The 13,384-nt window shown below is 36.0% G+C and overlaps 1 protein-coding gene and 1 non-coding gene across 9 annotated transcripts in view; one reads left to right on the forward strand and one right to left on the reverse strand.

Moving 5' to 3' along the window:
- The window catches only part of STXBP5L (syntaxin binding protein 5L), a 428,205-nt gene that overhangs the window by 311,951 nt on the left and 102,870 nt on the right, over positions 1-13,384 (reverse strand). The window lies entirely within an intron of this gene.
- On the forward strand, positions 1,660-1,777 carry LOC123941038. The gene has a single exon (XR_006818140.1). It is a non-coding gene; the product is annotated as a U5 spliceosomal RNA (small nuclear RNA).

A 13,384-nucleotide genomic window follows, 5' to 3' on the forward strand; every position in this document is an offset into this window, starting at 1 on the left:
CTGAGAATTCAGCTACAGATAGCCTATTCAGTTTGGGGTCTGTCACCAGCATGTGCTTTATGCCAAGAGATCTTGGAAGCATCACCCACACATCAGGTGATAGTTATACAGACCTCAATTCAGCTGTGGATCCAGAAGTGGTATTTGAACCAGCACTGGCTCTTTCTGGCTGCAGTGTGGGAGCCATTGGAGGTAAGCCCCCCCCCCCCCAAATTCAGGCAGATTAAAGATTCTGAAATGGCCTTGTAACTGGGCTCCAGCCCATCCCAGCCATAATCTAGGAACAATCTTTCTGGTACAGGGACCTTATTGGAGACACTCTTGTATTTCTGGCAGTGTGCCAGTCTGTCAGTAGTCCTGAGGGTCCACAGTCCCAGAAGACATTCCCATCTGTGCATCTGATGATCTGGAAAGGCCCTCATCCTCTACTCCCCACCCCTTCCAGTCACAGACCACAAGCAGACCTGCTGACATGAAAACCAGGCTACAGACACTCCCATCTGTGCTCAGAGGAATCCTGAAAGGGCCAATACATGAACCCAGAGTCCTCAGAGTCATAGTTGGCAGTCCTGAGGGTCCAGGGTCCCAGCGGGAAACATTCCTAGCTACAAACCTGATTACTCTGAAAGAGCCTTATGTTCAGCTCCAGCTTCTCCAACTGCATCTGTGAATAGTACTGCTGCTGCAGAAACCCAGCAGGAGACACTCCTGTTTGTACTCCCAGAGATCCCTGTACTGTGTACCAGCCCTTCCCAGACTCAATCCATGAGCAGTCTTACAGGCACAGGGAACTGGTAAGAGATACAACTACACCTCAAAACATCCTGAAAAGGCCCTATATTTGGCTTGAGCCCCTCTGGCCATGGTCAGGGGCCAATCCAACCTATCCAGTAACTTGGAGGGAGACATACTATCTGTGCCCCCAGAGCCAGGTCTGCAAACCTTAATCTTGGCTGCGGAATGTGAATTAGCCCTGAAGCTCAGTTCCAGCACTTCTTTGCCACAGTTCAGGATCAATCCTGCCCACCCAGGGAGCCAGTCAGTAATTAGGCAGCAGTTCTCCCAGGGATCTGATGGGAGCCACATCCACCATTTACTTGATCATAGGCTCATTGACTATTTACCTGATAATAGGACACACATATGGACCCTTGCCCAATACCACCATACTGACAAAGTACTGGAGGCAGTTGTATGCACCCAGGGTCCAGAAGTGATCCACACTGGCCTAAGCCCTTGTAACAAGCCCAACCACAGACTCCATTGCAGTCCAGTGACGACACTGTAAATGGCTCCAATACAGCACACCTGCAAGTCTGGAGATAATATTATCAGCCCAGGGAATGGGACAAGAAAATGTCTTTATCTTCTAGTCTGTAAAGACTGAAAGAGGTGTTTGCCTCTACAAATGCGCAGACATCAATGCAAGGCAACATGGATCTTGAGAAATCAAACATATATGACATCACAAAAGACACTGATAGCACTCCAGTAATGGACTTCAAAGAAATGGAGATCTATGATTTGCCCAGCAAAGAAATCAAAATAATCATCTTTAAAAAACTGAATGAAAATGGAAAGGAACACAGATAGCTAGACAAAAACAGGAAAATAATTCATGACAAAATGCATTTAATAAAGAAATAGAAAGTATAAAAATACTCTGGTTTCTCTTCAGATCGCATAAATCTTTCGCCTTTTACTAAAGATTTCCGTGGAGAAAGTATAAAAAAGAACCAAACAGAAATCCTGGAGTTCAAGAAAACAATGCCAGAAATAAAAAATTCAAAACAGAGCTTCAATAACAGCCTTAATCACACAAAAGAATTAGCAAACTCAAAGACAATTCATCTGAAATTAGCTACTTAGAGGAACAAAAAGAAGAAAGAGTGAAGACAACCTGAGTAAATTATGGGATACCAACAAGTAAATGGGCATTTGCATCATGAGAGTCCCAGAAGAAAAAGAAGAAAAGAAGCAGAAAGGCAGGGGCGCCTGCCTTTATTAAAAATAATAATAAAACAAATGAATAAATCCTTAAAAAAATAATCAAAACCTCCTAATAAAGGAAAGCCCAAGACCAGATGTTTCCAGAGAACATTTAAAGAACTAATGCCAATCTTTCTCAAAATCTTCTAAAGGAATGAAGAGGAGAAAACACCTTTAAACTCAATTTCCAAGGTCAACCTTACTCTGATACCAAATCCAGGTAAGGACAGTATAGGAAAAGAAAACTACAGCCAATACCCCTGATGAACATAGATGCAAAAATTCTCTCCAAAATATTAGCAACCAAATTCAACAGCACACAAAATGAATCAGACACCAAGACTAAGTAGGATTAATCCTTGAGATGCAAGGATGGTTCAACATACATAAATCAATAAATATGATACACTACATTAGCAAAATGAAAGAGAAAAATCATGATTCTTCAGAAGATGCAAAAAAAAAAATTGAAAAATCCAACACATTTTCAGGGAAAAAAATGCTCAATAAATTGGGAACAGAAAGAACATACCTAAATATAATAAAAGCCATATATCACAAGCACACAGATAACATCATGCTTGGTTTAAGAAGTTGAAAGTTCTTCCTTTAAAATCAAGAAGACAACAGTGCTCACTCTTACCACACCCATTCAGCATAGTACTAGAAGTCCTAAGAAGAACAATAAAGCAAGAAAAAGAAATAAAAGGCATTTAAATCATAAAAGAAGAAGTAAAACTGTCTCTGCAGATGACATATTATACATAGAAAACGCTAAAGATAATACAAAAAAAATTAGAAGCAATGAATGAATTTGGTTTTGTATCCTGCAACTTCACTAACATACAAAAATTAGTTTCATTTCTATACACTAACAATAAAGTATTAGAAAGAGAAGAAAACAAGCCCACTTACAACAACAAAAAACACAACAAAACAAAACAAAAAACAAATAACAACAATAAAATACTTAGGAATAAATTTAATCAAGGAGGTGAAAGATCTATAAAATTAAAACTATAAGGTAATAATAAAAGAACTGAAGAAGACACAGATAGGAAAATATCCTGTGTACATGGACTGTAAAAATTAATATTGTTAAAATGTCCATACTACTCACAGCTATGTATGAATTTCTTGCAATTCCTATAAAAATTCCAGTTTTTACAGAAATAGGAAAAAAAAATCCAAAATTTGTATGGAACTAGGATAGACCCCAAACAGCCAAAGTACTCCTGAGAAAGAGAAATAAAGCTGGAAGTATCACACTTTCTGATTTCAAACTGTACTAGAAAGCTATAGTAACCAAAACAGTATGATTCTAGCATAAAGACAGATACCAATAAAAGAGAATCAAGAGCCCAGAAATAAACCCAAGAGCCCATAAATAAACCCTCCTATGTACAGGCAACTGATATTTGACAAAGGAGCCCAGATTACACAGTAGAGAAAGGACAGTCTCTTCAATAAATGGTGTCGGGTATTTTCTATATATAGAAATAGATATTCACATACCAAAAAAAAAAAAAAAAAGGAAATTGAACTCTCATATTAGTCACAAAAATTAACATGAAATGGATTAAAAACTTAAATATAACACCTAAACCACAAAACTACAAGAAAACAGAAGAAAAAATTTCCTTTTCATTGATTTTGACAATGAGTTTTTACATATGACACCAAAAAGCACAAGCAACAAAAGCAAAAATAAACACGCAGAACTACATCAAGCTAAAAATCTTCTATATAGCAAAAGACAATTGACAGAATGAAGAAACGACCTCTACAATGGGAGAATATATTTGTGAACTATATATCAGATAAGAGGTTAATGTCTAACATGTATAAAGAATTCATAAAAATCAAAAACAAAATTTTTAAAAATTTTGACAAAGACCCAAGTACATTTCCTCAAAGACATACAAATGGCTAATATGCATACTAGAAGAGTCTCAACATCAATAATCAGAGAAATGCAAATCTGAAACCACAATGAACTATTACCTCACATTTGTTAGAATGGTTATCAAGACAAGAGATAAAGAAGATGGGAAGATGACAACGTAGGAGGACGCTAAGCTCATCTCATCCCACAAATATAATGAGATAACACTAACATCGGTTTAAATAATACAGAAAACAAGACTGGCAGAACAAACTCTACAACTAAAGGTGGAAAGTAGGCCACATTGAAGAGGTTAGGAAGAGAGGAGATATGGCGAGAAACTAAATGGACTATGGGCTGTCCACAGGATGGAGAGTGCATCCAGGCATAAAGAAAGGAGAGAAATAGGGGTGTCTGGGTAACCAGTCAGATGGCAACCCCAGCAGAGGACTGGAGGTAGACAGCTTATCTGACTGCAGGCCCCACCCACCAGTGAAAGCTTCTCAGGGGAAAACAGAGGAAAAGTACCCTACAGTCTGATCCTATTGCATATATGGCAAATACATGGTCTGACTTAACTCAAGCCCAAGACTTGAATTAATGGACCAAGACTGGTCCACTAACACTACAGGGATAAAACGCTGCCAAACACAGGCAAAGAGAAACACTGCAGATGACTAGAATGAGGGGAAAAGCAGCCAAGAAACAACAGCAGGGCACATGTAACATACAGAGACAACACTGAAGCACCAGGTTCTGGTAAACTGGGACACTGCACTGCAAGCAGTACAGGACCTCTTCTTCATTAGGCAATTACTTTAAAGAGAGGAGACGTAGCTAACTCCTGACACAGGGAAAGACAAAGAGAGTTAAACAAAATCAAAAGACAGAGGAATGTGCAAACTAAAGCACAGGACAAAACCACAAGAGATGTAAGCAAAATGGATATAAGTAATATGTTAGAGAATATAAGTAATGATCATAAAGATATTGGACTTGAGAAAAGAGTGGAAGAATCAGTGAGACACTTAACAAAAAAATAAAAAAGAACCATTCAGAGATGAAGACCACAATAAATGAAATTTAAAAATACACTTGATGGGGGCGCCTGGGTGGCTCAGTGGGTTAAAGCCTCTGCCTTCAGCTCAGGCCATGATCCCAAGGTCCTGGGAGTGAGCCCCGCATTGGGCTCTCTGCTCAGCAGGGAGCATGTTTCCTCCTCTCTCTCTGCCTACTTGTGATCTCTGTTTGTTAAATAAATAAAATCTTAAAAAAAAATACACTTGATGGAATAAATAGAGGCTAGAGGAAGCAGAAGAATGAATTAGCAGCCAGGAGGAGAGCAATGAAAAGTAATAAAGCTAAGAAACAGAGAGAAAGAATTATGTAAAATGAGAATAGAAGTAGAGAACTCAGCTACTCCATCAAGCTTAAAAACATTCACATTATAGGGATCTCAGAAGGACAGAGGAAAAAGGGGGAAGAAAATTCATTTGAAGAAATAATAGTTAGGAGCGCCTGGGTGGCTCAGTGGATTAAGCCGCTGCCTTCGGCTCGGGTCATGATCTCAGGGTCCTGGGATCGGGCCCCGCATCGGGCTCTCTGCTCCGCGGGGAGCCTGCTTCCTCCTCTCTCTCTCTGCCTGCCTCTCTGCTTACTTGTGATCTCTCTCTCTGTCAAATAAATAAATGAAATCTTTAAAAAAAAAAAAAAAAAGAAATAATAGTTAAAAGCATCTCTACCCTGGAGAAAGAAAGAATCCAGAACCAGGGAGCACAAAGATCGCCCAACAAAATCAAATAAACCCAAGGAGTTAAACACCAAGACAGAGTAATTTAAATGGCAAAAAGTATGGTAAAGAAAAACAAAACTAAACTAAACAAAAACTTAAAGCATCAAGAGAAAGGAGAACAGTTACATACTAGAGAAAGCTCATAAGGCAATCAGCAGAGTTTTCAGCAGAAGTTCTGCTGGCCCAAAGGGAGTGACATGAAATAGTCAAAGTGCTGAAAGGAAAAAAATTGCAGCCAAAAATACTCTATCCAGAAAGGCTACCATTCAGAATATAATGAGAGATAATGAGTTTCCCATACAAAGAAAAGCTAAAGGAGTTCGTGACCATTAAACAAGACATACAAGAAATGTTAAAAGGGATGAAATGAAAGACCTGTTACACTGAAAATAAATAAATTAATTAAAAAAAAAAGAAATGAAAGACCATAAGTAAGAGCTAGAAAGGTAGGAAGCACAAAAACATTACAAAAAATAATTATTTTTTAAAAGAAGTATAGCTGTAAAATTTAGTCAATGAACTCACAGAATAAAAGCACGTAAATTATAAGACCATACCTAAAATGTGGAGGAAGTAACAAGTAAACAATGGGTTCAAACTTTAGCAACCATCAACTTAATATAAACTAGTATATGCAGATGATGATATATGAAAACACAATGGTAACATTATGGACACTGGTAAAAACCAATAAATATGCAAAAGATAAAGAGAAGTGTTGCAAAGATGGTGGAGGAGGGTCGCCTGGGTGGCTCAGTGGGTTAAAGCCTCTGCCTTTGGCTCGGGCTCTCTGCTCAGCGGGAAGCCTGCTCCCCACCCCCAACCGCCTGCCTCTCTACCTACTTGTGATCTCTGTCTGTCAAATAAATAAATAAAATCTTCAAAAAAAAAAAAAGATGGTGGAGGAGTAGGGGACCCTATCTCTATCAGTCTCTTTAATTGTGCTACCAGACCATTCTGAACACCCAGGAAATTGACGTGTGATGTAAGAAGATATATTTGGATCTCTATAAACAGAATATCTCGTTATTGGTCTTGAGGTATGAAGGGGGGAGGGGGTTGTGATTCTGCAGGCAGATATGAAAAGATAAACAGAAGTGGTGGGGAGGGGAGGCTCTGGATCCTGTGCCATCAGAGCACAAAAGCCTCCCATGTTGGGGACCAGGCACAGACAGGTAGCAGTGAGGAAAGGACTTGAAGTTATCCCCCAGACTGAAACCTGGAGCTGCTGAGGCAAGCGTGTAAACTGGGGCATCTGGTGGTTTTAAAAACACAAAGGGCAGAGACATGCTTGGACCTGGAAGCAAGGGATGGGAGTGTTGCCATGGGGCACACAACCCAGAATGCTGCAGTTTTTAGCAGCACAGAGAGAAACGGAGACAGTGTGGCCTGGAGAGCACACTGAAGAAAAGGTGATATGATATGGATATAAGCAAGATATAAGAAATAGACATCAGGGTAACAGTTATGACAATGATAGCTAGGATGGAGAAGACCATTAAGGCAATATAGATTAAGGGCAGAAACAGGAGCTGATCGGGCATTTAAAAAATGCTATCTATGAGATCCCATCTAATCTAGATACTCTAACAGAGTAAATGAGACAGAAGAATGAATTAGTGGATCTAGAAGACAAACTGATAGAAAAGAAGGAACAGGAGGAAGCCTGGAATCAACAGCTTAATATCCATGAAAACAGAATTAGAGAAGTAATATATCTTCTTAATTTTCTTCTAGAAACAATTTATAGTTTTCAGTGCACAATTCTTTTGCATCCTTGGTTAAATTTATTCCTAAACATTTTGGTCTTTTTCATGTTATTGTAAATGAAGTTGTTTTCTTAATTTCCTTTTCAGATTGTTTACTGTTAGTGTATTGTAAAAACAAATATTTATTTGTTGATTTTGTATCCTGCAGCCTTGCTAGATTCATTTATTACTTCCAACAATCTTGTGTGTGCAGAAGCATCAGGGTTTCTCCTTACTCATGAAAGATAATTTCCTAAATAATTATATGCTTTGAGTTTTTCTTCTAACACTTTAAATATTTCACTCTACTCTATTTTTTCTTCCATGGTTTCTAAATAAAAGTCCACTATAATTCTTATCCTTGTTCTTCTGTGGTGAGGCTCTTTCCTTCCTATAGCTTCCTTAAACATTTGTCTTTGCATTTGCTTATCTACAGACACATGCCTACTGAAATTTTCTTTATTAAAAATTTATCTTGCTTCATGTTTTCTGAGATTCCTTGGTCTTCAATTTGGTTTCTGTTACTAAATCTGAGAAGTTCTCAGTCATCATTACTTTGAATATGTTCTTCTATCTGTTCATTCTGCTCTTTCTGGTAGTTCAATAACATTTATATTACACCTTCTGAAATTGTCACACAACTATTGAATATTCTAATGTATTTTTCTCCCATTATTTCTCTTTACATTACCATTTGGGAAATTTCTATTGAACTATTTTCAAACTTAGTGATTTTTTTCCTTCTTTGAGTCCAGTCTGTTAAAAAGCCCACTCAGGGTATTCTTCCTTTCTCTACAGTGTTTTTGATATCTGACATTTCCTTTCAAATATTTCTCTTTAAAAAAAAAAGAAAAAGATTTTATTTATTTGAGAGAGAGAAGTGCATGAATGAGCATGAGGAGCAGCAGGAGAGAGACAGGCAGACTCCATGCTGAGCAAGGAGCCTGATACAGGGCTTGATCCCATGACCCTGAGATCATGATCTGAGCTGAAATCAAGAGCCAGGTGCTTAACAAACTGTGCCACCTGGGTGCCCCTTGTTTTGAATTATTTCTTGGAATTACCATCTCTTTGTTTACATTACCCATTTTATAGACATGTTATCTACTTATAGATGTTTCATAGTGTATATATTAGAGCTCTTATCATATTAAACTGTTATTTTAAATTCCTTGTCTAATAACTCCATAATCTTTGTTATAGCTCAGTCTGATTATGAAGCTTGCTTTACCTGCTTACGTCGCATTTTATCTGAAATTTTCTGTTGAGAGCCAGGTATGTTGGTATAGGTTAATAAAAACTGAGGTCAATGGCCTTTAGCATGAGCATTTATGTTAATTTTTCTAGGTCTATCTGATTTTTTATGTAGCTATTTATGTCAGAGACATCAAATATCTCTATTGTCTTTGCTTTTTTCACAATTCTTGACTTTATATTTCTCTGTTACTCTGCAGAAAGAGCCTACATCTGTCACTATACTAGAGCCTGGTTAGTGCTGTGATAAAGTATGGGGTTGGGGGAGTGTTAACTAATACTGTGATTAAATTTCAGTCTTTTAATAGCTCTGTGTGTCTGAGGTATGATCTTCACAAGTGTTTCTCCAGTGGTATAGTCTTTTCCCCCACTTTGTAAGAGGGAAGCTAAAGGGAAGTAAAGTTGGAGTACTCCCCTTCTCTTAGTTTGGATAAGGTTCTGGCAGTCTTTCCCCCCAGGAAATTAGATCTTTATTATAGAATATACTCTGAGTGCATTTTACAATGATTATTCTTTTCCTTCCCTTTCTAGAGCCCTGAAGATACCATTCTCAGATCTTTACCATGAGAACTTAGTATATTCTCAGAGGTAAAAACCCTTGAAAATATGGCGGTTCCAGTAACACTTTGGCCTCCATGAGATTCCTTCATGATAGTCCACACTCAGTATCCAAAAATTTGAGAAAATTACCTTTTGAGTGTTCCTACCGGTTTATGTCTCCAGCAGCTTCTGTACCAGCTGTGACTTTCTAGATTTGTTTTCTTTCCAGATTTGGGGGTAGAGACTTTCCCTGTAAACTCAGTTCTCCAATAGGTTCAGGAAAGGTTAATTTTAAGTCTAATGAACACTTGATTGTTGTAAGGATGGGAGTGATGATTTCCAAGACATTTGTATGCAGAAGTTAAAATTAGGCCATAAGACAAGCCTCAATAAATCAAGGATTGAAACATATAAATTATGTTCTCTGACCACAATGGAGTGAAGTTCAAAATCAGTAACAGAAATAAATTTGGGAAATTCAAAAATATATGAAAATTACACAGCATACCCCTATATAACCAATAGATCAAAGATGTCACAAGGAAAATTAAAAAATAATTTGAGAATGAGTGAAAATGAAAACAGTATAATAAGGGATAAAAGGTAATACAACTAAAGCAGTTCTGATATTGAAATTAATAGCTATAAGCATCTATACAAAAGATCTCAATTCCATAATCTAACATTTCAATATGAGAAATTACAGAAGTAGAATAAACTAGAGCCAGACAGTCAAAAGAAAGGAGATGATAAAGATGTGTATGTAAACAAAGAATAGAGAAATAAAGAGAATCAATGAAACCAAAAGTTGATTCCTTCAAAAAAAAATCAATAAAATTTATAAATATTTAGATAGATCAACTAAGAGTAAAAGAAAGAATACTCAAATAATTAAAGTTAGTAAAAAAAATTGGACAAACCACAAAGATTAAAAAAGAGTATAAGGGGATATTGTAAACAATTATATAACAAAAAATTAGATAATTGATATTAAATGAAGACATTCCTAGAAAGTCACGAACTATTGAAACTGACTTGAAAAGAAGTAAAAAATTTAAATAGACCTTTATAAAGATTAATTTAGTAATCAAATAACTACTCAGAATGAAAAGCACAGGGACAGATGGCTTCGCTGGTGAATTCTACCAAACAATTAAGATTTATACTTGTTCTTCATTAATTCTTCTAAAAATCAGAAGAGGAAGCATTTCAAAACTTTATTAAGTCAGTATTATCCTGATACCAGAAAAAGAAAGACATCACAAAGACAAAAAACTAAAAATCATAATTTATTAATATAGACACAAATATCCTCAACAAAATAGAAGCTAACTGAAACCAGCAAGATGTAATAAGAATCATTTATCATGACCTGGTGAGATTTACCCCAGGAATGCAAGATTGTTTTAACATCGGAAAATCAATCAATATACCATATCAATAGAACAAAAAAAACTTGGTCATCTCAGAAGGTGCACAAAAAAGAATTTGAGAAAATACCTTAAAAAAACTCTCCATGAATTAAGAATAGAAGGAGATTTCTTCAGTCTTATAAAGCACATATACAAAAAACCAACTGCTAATATCATACTAGTGAAACAGTGAATGCGTCTCTGATTTCAGGAAGACAAAAATGCCTGCTCCTACCACTTCTATTTAACAATGTATTGGAGTTTATACCCAGGATAGTTAGGCAAGAAAAATAAATAAAAGACATTCAGATTAGAGAGAAAGAACTACAACTATTTGTAGTTGACAAGATCTTGCACATACACAATCCTAAAAAACATACTAAAAATTAGTAGGATGAATAAAGGAGTTCAGCAAGGCTTCAGTTTACAAAACTCACATACAAAAACCAACTATGTTTCTATATACTAACAAGATCCAACAGTGAAATAAAATATTCAGGAATAAAATACTCAAAAGAAGTGCAAAATTTATATTCTAAAAACTAAAAACTATAAAAACTATAAACTATAAAACACCATCAAAAAATTTAAGAACTAGTAAGTGAGAAGACATCCCATATTCATAGATCAAAACTATTGTTAGAGTGGCAAATTGATCTTCAAAATTAATGCAAATCCTATCAAATTCCCAGCTGGCCTTTTTTTTTTTTTTTTTTACAAAAATTGAAAAGCTAATCCTAAACTCTATATGAACATTCTAGAGACCCAAAATACCTAAATGATCTTGAAAAAGAATAGAATCGGAAGACTCGAGTTTCCTAATTTCAAGATGTAAAGAAAGCTACAGTAATCAAAACAATGATATCCAATATTCTATTGGATAGGGACAGACATATAAATAAATGAAACAGTACTAAGGTTCTCGAAATTATTACACATTTAGCAAGTTGATTTTCAATAAGGATATCAAAACAATTAAATGGGGATAGAATTTTTTTTCAGGAATTAGTGTTACAACTGAATATCTACATGCAATAAAATAAATATAAATCCCTCCTTTACACCACATTAAAAAATTAACTCAAAATGAATCATAGACTTAAATGTAAAACTAAAATCATAAAACTATTAGAGGAAAATGGGAGTAAATTTTTGCAACCTTAATTTAGGCAATGACTTCTTAGGTATTACATCAAAAACATAAAAAAATTATACACACACACGCACACACACACTGAATTTCATAAAAATCAAAAACTTTTGTGTTTTAAAAAAAATACCATCAAGAAAATGAAAAGACAACCCAAAAAAAAGAAGAAAAAACTTACAGATCATAAATCTGATACAGGACTTGTATCCAGAATTTATAAAGAAATATTACAAGTTAAAAAAAGAAAAAAAAACAATTAAAAATAGGAAAGAAATTTGAAAAAATATTTCTCCAAAGAAGATATACAAACTACCAACAAATACATAAAAAGATGCTCATCATCACTAGTCATTAGGGAAATGCCAATTAAGAGCAATTCATAAGATACCACTTCATATCTAATAAGTATGGTTATAATAAAAAAGACAGATAACTAATGTTGGAATATGCTCCATATCTATATGGAAGATATGGAGAAATTGACCTAATACATTGCTGGTGGTAAGGTAAAACCATTTAACCTCTTTGGAGCACAATACAGAATTTCCTCAAAATGACTGTTAGCACATAATGCAGCAATTTTTCTTCTGAGTGTATACCCAAGACAATTTGTCTTCTGAGAGTATACCCAAGACAAATTAAAATATGTCCACACAAAAATCTGTATAGAGGAGAAGGAAGTTGAGGGAAATTGGAAGGGGAGGCGAACCATAAGAGAATATGGACTCTGAAAAACAACCTGAGGGTTTTGAAGGGGTGGGGTGGGAGGTTGGGAGAACCAGGTGGTGGGTAATAGGGAGGGCACGTATTGCATGGAGCACTGGGTGTTGTGCAAAAACAATGAATACTGTTATGCTGAAAAAAAAATTAATTAATTAAAAAAAAAGTTCACACATTATATATAATAACCAGAAAGTAAAAATAATCTAAATGTCTAACAATTGATCAAATAAAATAAAAAGCAACTGAATAAATGAGTTGTTATATCCATACAATGTAATATTATTTGTATTAAGTTAACTAAGCCAGTCACAAAAGACCACATATTCTGTGATTCCATTATATGATATGTCCAGAATAGAAAAATCTATAGAGACAGAAATTAGGCTGGAGCTAGCCTGGGACTGGAGGACAGAGGGAAAATAAGGAGTAATTGCTAATAGTAACAGGGTTTCTTTTTGGGCTGATATGTTTTAAGAGTTATTATGGTGATTATTGCACAGTTCTAAGAACATAGTAAAAAAACATTGAATTTGGAGAGGAGGAGTAGCAGGCTGAGATGACATCAGGTAGCAGAAGATCAGCTAGATAGTTTATCAAACCATTCTGAACACCTAAAAATCCAACAGGAGATCGGAGAAAAGAAGAGCAGCAATTCTAGAAACAGAAAATCGACCACGTTCAAAAGGTAGAACCTGCAGAGAAGTGAATCCGAAGTGACGGGAAGATAGACTGTGCGGGGTGGGGCTAGCTCTAGCAAGCGGCAGAGCAATGGAGCACAAAATCAGAGCTTTTAAAAGTCTGCTCCACCAAGGGACATCACGCCAGAGGCTAAGCAAGGGTGGATCTCTTGCGGGGACAGCATGGTCTCAGGGACCACGGGGTCACAGAAGG

Source organism: Meles meles, chromosome 4 (genome assembly GCF_922984935.1).
Source record: "Meles meles chromosome 4, mMelMel3.1 paternal haplotype, whole genome shotgun sequence".
Lineage (NCBI taxonomy): Eukaryota > Metazoa > Chordata > Mammalia > Carnivora > Mustelidae > Meles > Meles meles.